Below are 12,540 nucleotides of genomic sequence, written 5' to 3' on the forward strand. Positions count from 1 at the left end.
TTAGTGCAAGAGAGATACTGTAGGCAATCAAAATAGAGCAGACAAACTGCCAAAAAAGTTCTGCTATTTTATATAGACTTGTTTTGACATGAATCTAAATTGTAACAGATTATGAGTTTTTAGAGTTCCACTGAACATAAGGAAAGAGATACCGTCTGCAGGATTTGTTAGGATTTGTTAGTCATATTTTTATCTCCACATTAATTATTATATTACATTACCTTATGTTACATAACGTTGGCTTGTTGGCAGAAGAAAACAATAAGTGTATTTAATCTGCCATTTTAAGTGCATAACATTCAACCTCTCTTCCATGTCTACCTTACCCTTTCTATAATTCCTATGCCCTTTTGAATGCATTTCCTCTCCAGCACCCATTTTTGTAGCTCATTCCATGAGTCTACAACCCAAAAGTGCTTTTGAAGATCCAAGGAGTAATTACTCCCTACCCTGCCCTACCCTACCTTACAATCTGCTCTGTATATCCCCCTCCCACTTCTGCCCTTCCTGCTCAGAATGGCCCCTTTATCACTCACCGAAATGATCTTGTACAGTAATGTCAGGTCATCTGTTCTGTTCTGAATTGAGAGGAAAAGTGGTCTAGCTCTTTTAGCCCCTTGTGATACTCCTTCTCCATGGATATTTTGTGTAGCCTTCACCTGCATTCCTTTCTGCAGCCTGATGTCTTTTTTCCCTGTGGTCTTGTGGCCTCTAGAACTGATCCCATTTCACAAGATGTAGCCTGGTGAAAGTCCTGTGGAGTGGAAGCATTGCATCTTTGCTTTTGTGATTTATTCCCCTTAGGATATACCCCATCACCCCCTCTGTCTGTTTCCAGTGGTTCACTTCAAGTATAATCAATACCTTCAGATCTATTACTGCTGTGTTGCCATCCATTTCAAACCCATTTTCCCCTTTGCAAACAAAAGCAATTTCTTTTTGATCACCTACTCAGCACATGATAATCCTTTCTTCAGAAATGACATACCATTCCACCCTTCTCCATACTCTAAATCATACTGTTGCATTATCACTACTGGCTAGTGTTGCCTTTGTAGAAGTCCTTAACACCCTCTGCATTGGTTAGGACCACATCAAGAAGTCATAGGTTCATAGGTTGGTACTAGGCTATTGGCCCTAGGGCCTATATAAGCCTAGCCAAGTGTACCCTGGCTTTCGCCACCCACGAAAAATTATTTTACAGTGCCACTGTTATTTTCCTGTGCCACTGGCAGTCAGTCATTTCTGGTACAATCCTGCATCAGCATTTGCACTCTCCATACCTTGGAGCTTGGAATCTCCAGGCCCACTCCTATCAGATTCAAATTATCATAGGTTCATAGGATGATACTAGGCTATTGACCTGGAGGACCTTATAAGCCTAGCCAAGAATTTCACCCATGTTCTCTCAAAGTCAGCACCTGTTTCCCCTGACCAGCAAGGACACAGGTGGGATCCCAGAGGTATATTTTCTGTTTCCCATCCAGTTGTCCAGGTTCCTCTTAAAAAGTGCTAGAGAGGTACTCTGCTTGACATGGAGAGGAAGTCTATTCCACAGACGGGGGAGTCTTTGGGACACAAATCTATCCTGCCAACAAGTTCTATTAATGTCACAGACAAGGTTAAGGTCTTGCGTGTGGGTTGCACAAGTGGAGTTTGTCTTATGGATCTGCAGCAGCTCCATCAAGGCTGGATCTGAAATGGCCTTGTATGCCAGACACAGGTCACCTCTTAGCAGTCTGTATGAGACTGAGTAGAGGGACAGAGTTTTTCACCTATCTGTATAGGATAGGTGCTTGAGACCATGGATTTTCCTGGTCAGGAACCTCTGTGGTCTCTCCAAGTGATGCATGTGCTTGGCAAGGTACATGCTGAAGGGAGCACTGTACCTGATAATGGGTCTGATAAGGGAGGAGTACAGGGATGTTATGACCTTGTTCCTGGATGAAATACCCTTATTTATGAGGTGGGCCATGTAGAAAACTTTCTGTAAACCGGAAGCAGCGTGGTGGTGAAAATTCAGGTTGCTATAAACCTGGGTGCCCAAGTCCCTTACGACTGATTGCATGCTTAATACATTGTTATTAATGTGATAATTAGTGGGGATGACATGTTCCCCAAAGGGAATAATGATGCATTTCTTGGCATTCAGTTTGAGGCCATGACTCTGGCACCAGTCATTAGTTTGGGTAAGGCCCTCTTGGAGGATGTTCACATCACTAGGGGAATTTAGGACAGCACCCATCTTGCAGTCATCTGCAAACCTGGTCAGCTACAGACCACTGGTTTTGGCTTGCAGCTCAGAAAAGTATATCTCAAGACCAATCCTTGGGGTACACCGCTCATTACAGGTCTACTACTAGAGGTGGCTTCCCCTATTTTGACTTAGTGGGTTCTATCAGTGAGCCAGTTAGCTACCCATCTGGTAATATAAGGGTTGATGCCTAGCTGGGAGAGTTTATCTATTATGCCCGAGTGGGGAATAGTGTCAAAGGCTTTGGCTAGGTCACGGTAGTCAGTGTGCACTGTCTTCCCCTTGACCATGGCTTTGGTGACTGTTTCAAAGAAGTTGATCAAGTTTAACAGGTACAATCTCCCTTTGACAAAACCAAACTGTGTGGGGTCAAGCATTTGGAGGTTGCCAATGTCCATGTTTACAAGGTCCATGATAATGCATTCCATCTGTATTTTCCTCTTTCTCTTATCTTACTTCTTTATTCTCTCAAGTCTCTCTTCCTCCTCACATGTATCTAGTGGATAACACACTGTGTCAGACCACCAGTCCCTCCCCACCTGCTCAGACATAATAACCAGGGTACTTAGCCTACCTTCTAACCCTGACTGTACCCTTGCCTCATTCCTGGTGTAGTGCTCTGCCTCCTGTTTGCCCTCACACTGGATGCCCTCCTTTATGTCAGTTGGTACTCTGTCACAGCTATGCCTACTGAGTCGTTCCTGAACTGCCTATACTTGGGCATCTCCACACCTCACCCTCCTCTTGTCATTGACCCATATTTGAAAACAAAATAAGGTGTTAAAATGCTGAGAGTAAAAAAATTTTAATAAATAAACATACAAAAAGACAAATAAAATTAGGTTTAGTGCTTTCGCAGTTGCCTGCTTCTTCAGACCTTAATAAGAATAACAGTTACTAAAAATTCTTTAAATACTCTATAATCCAATAAAAACAAACATAATTAATGAGGCAAACCTCTTTTCTTTAAAATAGGTTTTAAGGAAACAGCACTATTCAAACCTGGTGGAGCATATGTCTTAAAGTCAACAATCCATTTTAGCTCAATACATTCTGTCTCATTATGTAAGTCACCTTCTCTTAGACTCATTAACCTTTTGTAAAACCAAGAATTTAAAACTATTGCTTCCCCCAGCTTCAGACACATGCTTGGCCAGTGCATTAGTTAATTTATTGTTGCGTATGTCATTTAAATGCTCTAGCACCCTTTCCTTCAACATACGATTAGTCTTACCTATGTAAAAACAATCACATAGGTTGCACCTAGCCATGTAAACAATGTTTTTGGTTAAACAATCTGCATAGAAAGAGAACTCTATTGATTTCATAGTTACTGAATGTATGACCATACAAGTTGACCAGATATTAGGGAAGGCTTTGCAAATCCTGCATACATATGTGCCCTTATGCTGCAAAGTGAACTACCCATAAGACATATTATGCTTATAACACAGACGATGCTTCAAGTTCTTACTATTTTAAAATTTAGGGGTAAATTCTATTACCCTGCTTATTTTAGGATCCGTCAATAAAATAGGCCAATTCCTCTTGACAATCTCACATATTCTATTGACCCCTCCAGAGTAAATCAACCACATTCTGTTCACTGCCATAGTATCCACAATCTTTTTACTCTCTGGGGTTACAGAAGATAGGTCAGAAAAGAAAGGTTTAATTTTATTCCATTCCAACTTATTAACTTCTATAGTTCTCTCTATTTCTCCAGTTTTGTAACCCCTGTCCACAAGATCTATACAAAGTGCATCAAGCGCCTCCTTTAGTGGTTCAGGTTCTATATACAATTTTTTACACCTAAGTACCTGATTTTTCACTACATTTCTAGTAGTATGCCTAGGTTGCATACTAGAATAGCGCAATATGTTATTCATCCTGCATTTTTTTCTATACTGCTTAGTTGACAAACAGCCAAGCATATTCTTGCTAACTGCGACATCAAGAAAATCAGTCAGTATCTAATCTCTGACTGTCATAAAAAGTAAAATAATATTTGTCAAGACGTTTAATGAATATAGAACATCTACTGTTTATTATGTGTTTGCAATGAAATTGGACAGTTTGGAACATTGCCTGTTCTCTGTAGCACAAAGGATTTTTGGAAAACTTAAATGTGATACAATTCATAATTTTTGACATTTAATGGATGTATAAACAGTAATACTTGTTTCAGTGAAATGGCATATTCCATGAGCTATTGTTAATTATCCTTGTCTCTCTGTCCTTTAAGTGTTTTTTTTCGTTCAGTAAATAGTCAGAAATGCACAGAGCAGATATAAGTATATCAGAAATGTCCTTTGTATGACTAGATGTTTACTATTGCCTGTGTTGTTATCAGTGGTGGTTTTGAATATTGGCTGTGAGGTGCTTAACCATATTATGAACAATATATTCCAAGCTTTTGGTTATCCTCAGGTACTGAATGTATTGCCACTTCTTTTATTTAGTATCATGTCATGCAGCTGCCTACTGGATAATATGTTTTATTCTACTTATTTTATATCACAGAATCAGATATGACTATATACACCAAGCACAGCTTCGCTGTAATTCATACATCTGATAGAAACATACTTTACTTTGTCTATAATATACTTTCATTTTTTTCTATACCTTTTATTTTATTTATTAAGAATATCTGGACCTTTTCACCTGGAGTTAAGTGCCTTGTTTTAGACAGCATATTCTATAACTGGACAATTTATTTACAGGCACAGTGATTTCTTATCATCTGTAAGATATGTCGTGAGTACGAGGTGTGCTACAGAGTATGCATTTCCTGATTATGGTCATAGCACAATGAACAAAGCTTAATGTATCAGAATCATGGAAAATCTGTAATACTAGTGACAGTAATAATCAAATATATGCAGACAAGAAAAACTAAGCAATTTCAAAATGAAGTGTAATAACTACTTGCACACACGTATAAATGTGAAAAGCAATAGACCAGATTTCAAAAGAATAGAGCAAGGCTGCAGATTGCACTGAGTACAGCAGAAGGCATCTACCTACTAATGTAACATGTAAAGTAAATTAGCTGTGAAATAATCATAAAGGTGAACATACTGTACCAAAGATCAAAGGATACATCTGAAGTTTTGATTAATTAGTGCAATTAAAAGGACTAAAATACACAAGGCCAATACTCAGAAAATAAAAGCACAAGGTCAGCTTTGGAAATGCCGGCCTTAGGCTAAATAGCACACAGAGATACTGCATATGCTAAGCAACTGTGTGTCCTTGTTATGCAACACTAAAGGATACTTGTAGTGTTATACACTTTAACATAAGTAGTAAAATTTTAAGTGCATACCTGTATATTGCTTGTCTACAGAACTGCAGTATGCCAAATGCCAGAATGTTATGGAATTTGCTGGGTAGCTGACGAAAAAAATCTGGTGATATAGCATGGAGTTTCACATCACTAGCAAAGCCATAAGCTGTTATCTGAAAAATATTATAGAGAGTGTAGTGTGTGTTTATGAGGAACACATGAAGCTTACACCCCTGCAAGGAGTGGACGAGATAGGACAGTAGAAGAGGGGTAAGTGTAAAGAGGAGTGGTATACATGGAAGAAGGGAAAGGTGGGATTGTGGGATGGTCTGAGGGGCATAACATGTTTTCTTGAGGGGCATAGGCCTTATTGTTTATTTATTTATTGTTTTTGAATTGAATAAGGATTAATACGTTGTTGGTATATAGTAGAGGATGATTGGCTTGGGAAGAGACACAAAACATGCAAGACACCACATAACACATGCACAGGCTAATGCAATACAAAGGGGCAGAGAATAACATACATGACATAAAATAAATAGGCAGAACAAAGGAAGGGACATGCAATAGGACTGATAAGGGCAAACAAGGGAAGGGTGCAATTTACATAGCAATCCATACCAACAATATGTGTGTATGTAAGTGCACCTCACTGGAAGAGCAGGACAAACTGATGTCATGGCATGTGATGCACTACTATTCAGGAAAAGATACCACAACAGCATACCACAGATATGTGCAGCTGCAAACAAGCCACATGTTAGCAGCTATGGATATGTGCACTAATGTCATATACTATGCCTGCCCATGACCCAGACGCATATAGGATCATAGGACCAGCAGTCAAGATGGAACTTTGAACCCTGGAGATATGAAGCAGATATGTTGTCACTAAGCCAAAATGCTACTAAGATACTGGGCTATGTGGATAATGACATGAATAAGTAGCACATATCAGTATGCTGTCAAGGTAGCAGCACAGCACACCTGGTACATCAGAGGGTAACCACACCATAAACACCGAATAGTGCAATAAATGCTATATAATGCTAGAATATCATGTGCAATGTATGCACATTAAACAGGCTTGCCACACATATACCATATGTATACATTTCCACCATTCCTGATATGCTGCAGTTGATATGAATTGTATGACATGCATAATGTTATCTCTGACACTAATAGACACTACACATAATGTAGTGTAGGCACACTATGCCTACCTCGTGGCAGCTCTGCTGCAATAATCTAATGTGTTACTAATAAAACCAAACATACATGGCTATAAGCATACATGACAAATAAGATCATGTGTCTTACATGCATTACACAGACATGGTACTGTACAGCATTATCACAGTATTATTAATTTTGCTGCATGAAACTAATAGCTAACCCTGGAAATCTAAACTTCTGCTAGTGCAAGGTAGCACTGCAGTCACCATATGCAACTGTAACAAATATATGCAATCACACACACACATGTATGCATTCATGCTACTACATGCTGGACCATATGTGCAACCAATGATGCTACAGTTGGAATGTGACTTTCATTGTACAATACATCTATTCACAAATTCCACTGTGGTGCATGGGAAAAGGCCAGATGGAATGTATGTTAGTGGAAGTTTGGTGGCATGTACCATAAATATCCTTGTATAACTATGTGCCAAAACGCATCCTGAAACATGGATAAACTGCCAAATACAATCAGCTAATCATTTGCACCTCTGCTGCATGATAGTAGGAGTTTATATTGGATGGGGGTCTAACTAATCTTATGCACAACACAATAATAGTTAACAGTGGCAAATGTGTCATATGGTGGGATGCATCACAACTTATAAAAAAACAAGTAATCTACACATAAGTATAATCATACAAACTGCTCCATTTGCCATAACTGTAAGAATGTTGTGCAACATTTCTGCACATGTGTGGTTAGGGCAACAATAAAATGAATGGGCATAAATAGAAAATCCCATGATAAGGTAAGAAGGGGACATGTGCAATATCTATTACATTATGTAGACTCAAGTGTCCTTGATACTGCCATGTGAAATATTTGAATGTGACATCCATCAATTTGTTATGCCATGTCCAAAAAATGTTGTAATATTTGCAAGTGCAAGACAAAAAGTTTAGCAATGTATGTCATACCTAAACAATATCACTGCAGGAAGTGGAACTTACCAGGAGTCCAATGACATGTGTCATATGTGCAATTAAGATGAATAATTGTACAAGTGCAAAAGTGGACAACAGTGCCACAAACAGACACACAGACACATGTATATATGGTGAATGCTAAACTGTGTGTTACATCTTAGTAGCTACTGTGTTTCTGTAGCTTACCACTGCTGTTATTCCTGAGTTTTAGTGGAGAATGCTAAATTATGTTTAGCATCTTAGTAGTTACTTGTGTTTATGTAGAATTCCACTGTTGTTATTCCTGATGTTTAGTGGCAAATGCTTAATTGTGTGTAGCGTCCTAGTAGCTTCTGTGTTTCTGAGGCATACCACTGTTGTTATTCCTGACTTTTAGTGGAGAATGCTAAATTGTGTGTAGCTTCTTAATAGCCTTTGTGTTTCTGAGGCATAACACTGTTGTTATTCCTGACTTTTAGTGGAGAATGCTAAATTGTGAATAGTGTCTTCTACTGTGTTTCTGTAGCTTACCACTGTCATTATTCCTGACATTTAGTGGAGAATGCTAGATTTTGTATAGTGTCTTAGTAGCTAATGTGTTTCTGTAGCAAACCACTGTTTTTTTCCTGACTTTAGTGGAGAATGCTAAATTGTCTGTAGTGTCTTAGTAATTACTTGTGTTTCTGAGGCATACCACTGTTGTTATTCCTGACTTTTAGTGGAGAATGCTAAATTGTGAGTAGTGTCTTAGTAGTTACTTGTGCTTCTGTAGTATACCACTGTTGCTGTTCCTGACTTTTAGGGGAGAATGCTAAATTGTGTGTAGCATCTTAATAGCTTACGTGTTTCTGAGGCATACCACTGTTGTTATTCCTGACTTTTAGTGGAGAATGCTAAATTGTGTGTAGCATCTTAGTAGTTACTTGTGTTTCTGTAGCTTACCACTGTTGTTATTCCTGACGTTTAGTGAAGTATGCTAAATTGTGTGCAGCATCTTAGTAGCTTCTGTGTTTCTTTTGCATACCACTGTCATTACTCCTGACTTTTAGTGGAGAATGCCAAATTGTGTGTAGCATCTTAGTAGTTACTTGTTTCTGTAGCAAACCACTGTTTTTTCCTGACTTTTAGTGGAGAATGCTAAATTATCTGTAGTGTCTTAGTAGTTACTTGTGTTTCTGTAGCATACCACTGTTGTTATTCCTGACTGTTAGTGGAGAATGCCAAATTGTGTGTAGCATCTTAGTAGTTACTTGTGTTTCTGTAGCATACCACTGTTGTTATTCCTGACTGTTAGTGGAGAATGCCAAATTGTGTGTAGCATCTTAGTAGTTACTTGTGTTTCTGTAGCATACCACTGTTGTTATTCTTGACTGTTAGTGGAGAATGCCAAATTGTGTGTAGCATCTTAGTAGTTACTTGTGTTTCTGTAGCTTACCACTGTCATTATTCCTGACTTTTATTGGTGAATGTTAAATTGTGTGTAGCGTCTTAGTAGTTACTTATAGGTTCATAGATTCATAGGTTGGTACTAGGCTATTGGCCCTAGGGCCTATACAGGCCTAGCCATAACAATTCCCTGGCTACTTCTTCCCACAATATTTACTTTGCTGGACCCCTGTGTAGCAGGGTGACTGACGTGATCCCCAGGGAGAATTTCCTATCTCCCATCCATTCATCAAGGTTTCTTTTGAAGAGAGACAGATAGGACCTCTGCTTGACATGTATGTTCACTCCATTCCATAGTCTGGGGAGTCTGTGTGTCAGGAACCTATCCCTCCATCATGTTTTGTTCATTGTGATGACAAGGTTTAGGTCCCTGGAGCATGTGGCTCTGAGGACCTGGGATTTCTTTAAGTGTAGCATATCCAACAGCTCTGGGTTTGACATGGCCTTGTATGTTAAGCAGAGATCTCCTCTGAGTAGACCATATGTAACAGAGTATAGCTGGAGTTTTTTTAGATGGTCAGCATAGACCATCTGCTTTAGGTCTGTGATTCTTTTAGTGAGGTAGTTCTGCGGCCTTTCCAGTTGTTGCAAATGTCTTGATAGGTACATACCAAATGGAGCGTTGTATTCTATAATGCATCTAATGAGGGATGAGTACAGTGGGACAATGACCTCCTTTTTTCTGGATGAAAAGCCCTTAGTGATGAGGTGTGCCATATAGGATTTCCTGACTATAGTGGTAATGTGGTTATCACTGGTGAGGCCGCTGTCCACCTGTGTCCCTAAGAATCTTATCACACTTTTAGTGGAGAATGGTAAGTTATGTTTAGCAACTTAGTTGTTACTTGTGTTTTTGTAGCATACCACTGTTGTTATTCCTGACTTTTAGTGGAGAATGCTAAATTGTGTGTAGCATCTTAGTAGTTACTTGTGTTTCTGTAGTATACCACTGTTGTTATTCCTGACTTTTAGTGGAGAATGCTAAATTATGTTTAGCATCTTAGTAGTTACTTGTGCTTCTGTAGCATACCACTGTTGTTGTTCCTGACATTTAGTGGAGAATGCTAAATTGCGTGTAGCATCTTAATAGCCTCTGTGTTTCTGTGGCATACCGCTGTTGTTATTCCTGACTTTTAGTGGAGAATGCTAAAATGTGAGTAGTGTCTTAGTAACTACTGTGTTTCTGTAGCAAGCCACTGTTGTTATTCCTGACTTTTAGTGGAGAATGCTAAATTGTGTGTAGCGTCTTAATAGCTTCTGTGTTTCTGAGGCATACCACTGTTGTTATTCCTGACTTTTAGTGGATAATACTAAATTGTGAATAGTGTCTTAGTAGCTACTGTGTTTCTGTAGCATACCACTGTCATTATTCCTGACATTTAGTGGGGAATGCTAAATTGTGTCTAGCATCTTAGTAGTTACTTTTGTTTCTGTAGCACTCTATGGTTATTCCTGACTTTTAATGGAGAATGCTAGATTTCATACCCCACACACGATCTGTCATAGTAACTTGGCTTAAACCTCAAAACCAAGATAAAGACATTCTTCCTCCTGGTTATACAATATATGGCTAAGATCGCTTAAAGAAAAAAGGTGGAGGTGTTGCTTTAGTTTACTCTAACTACCTCACTCTCTCCCTTCCTAAAGAACCAATTCCCTCCTTTACACCTGCTGAAATACTAATAGAAAACCCCAAATCCAGTGACTTTACTACCATCACAGTAGTAGCCATATACTTTCCACCAGGGGACAACATCCCCTTAATGGAAAATATACTGTCATATCACTCTCTTAATTTCACTAAGGAAGCTGTCCTTCTTGGGGATGTACACATTAGTTGACATAACCTTAATAATTCAAACCCTCCACAACACATAAACCTCCATGGATTTACACAACTGTCTCCAAACCTACCCATTAAAAATAACTCTCATTCTTCAAGCTCCTTGATAGATTGGATACTTGTTTCTAACCCCAGCAAATTTATTTTATTTATTTATTTTTTTTAATTTTTTTTTTATTTATACAAATAAAAAAAAATACCATACAAAACAAATACCATAACCCTGAAACTTTACCTGATGCCTTGAGTGACCACTCATCTATAAAAGTGCTATGATATATCACCCACCTCCCCAAACCACACTGGCTTATCACCTGCCGCAAACTTTCAACCTTTAACCCAGACACTTTTAAAACCCTCCTCTCTAGAATTAACTGGAATTGCCTTACTCAGCTCCCACTCAATGAAGCAGTAAATGCCCTCAACTCAACTTTTTAAAATATTTTAAATTCTCTAGCCCCACAAGAAAAGTTTGATTAAAGGCAAACATTTCACCCTGACTAACTAAAACCACTCATACCCTTATGAAATCCAGAGATAGGGCATGGAAAACATGGGTACAAACCAAACTTCCAGCTGACTTCCAAAAGTATAAAGAACTTAGAAATCAAACAAAAAACTTATCAACAAAGACAAAAAAGACTTTTATTATAATCCCCCCAAAACATTAAAATCTGATCCAAAAAATTCTGAAAAAAAAAAACACACAGGATACAGAGCTCAGCAAAACTGCAGATTCTTTAATTAACGCATCTGGTACCTTGGCTCAAGTGCCTTCAAGGAATGTTAAGTTGAATAGCAGCAGTCCTTTTATACACAAATAACTCATTGAGAACATTAATTAAGCAATTATCAATGCACTTATCTGCCCATTTACCCACATAAACCCAATGAAAAAACACACTGCCTTTAAAGAGGCATGCATTCAATGTGAAGAAACCACCAGTATATAAAAAGTTTTATACATGTAAAAACAATATATCCCAAACTTAGCACCATTACTTATAACAATTTAGAATGCAAAATAACTCTTTATATAAATATCTGTCAATGATAAAAAGGACCAAATACATCGTTTATAAATTATTTATAAATTAATTTCCAAATTCATCCCTCTAGGATGCAAGGTTCTAAAATTCACAATGAACCTTGTTTTCAATTGCAAAAGCTTCTGAGAAAAAACCTTTCCAATACATCCATCATAAGTTGGTCTAGCCAAAACCTCAAAAAACAAACTATCATGGGTGCCCTCATGTGCTGAACAAAAATGTTGGGCTACTGGGCTGTCCATCTTTTTGATCCGGATGTCACCCAGATATTCCAAGATTCTCAACTTTACCTTCCTTCTAGTTTGTCCCACATACCACATAACTGGTGAACACCCGCAACCTAAAATGTACACTACCCCAAGGGAATTACAATCAAAATGAAATCTAGCCTTAAAATTATTTCTATTAATAATAGACCCATGTAAATTTCTCATTTTACTACACACCCTACATCTGCCACATGGGAAAGACCCCAATTCAGCAATTTCATTCCCACTTG

This window comes from Protopterus annectens, chromosome 2.part1 (genome assembly GCF_019279795.1).
Source record: "Protopterus annectens isolate FY-2018-M chromosome 2.part1, PAN1.0, whole genome shotgun sequence".
Lineage (NCBI taxonomy): Eukaryota > Metazoa > Chordata > Ceratodontiformes > Protopteridae > Protopterus > Protopterus annectens.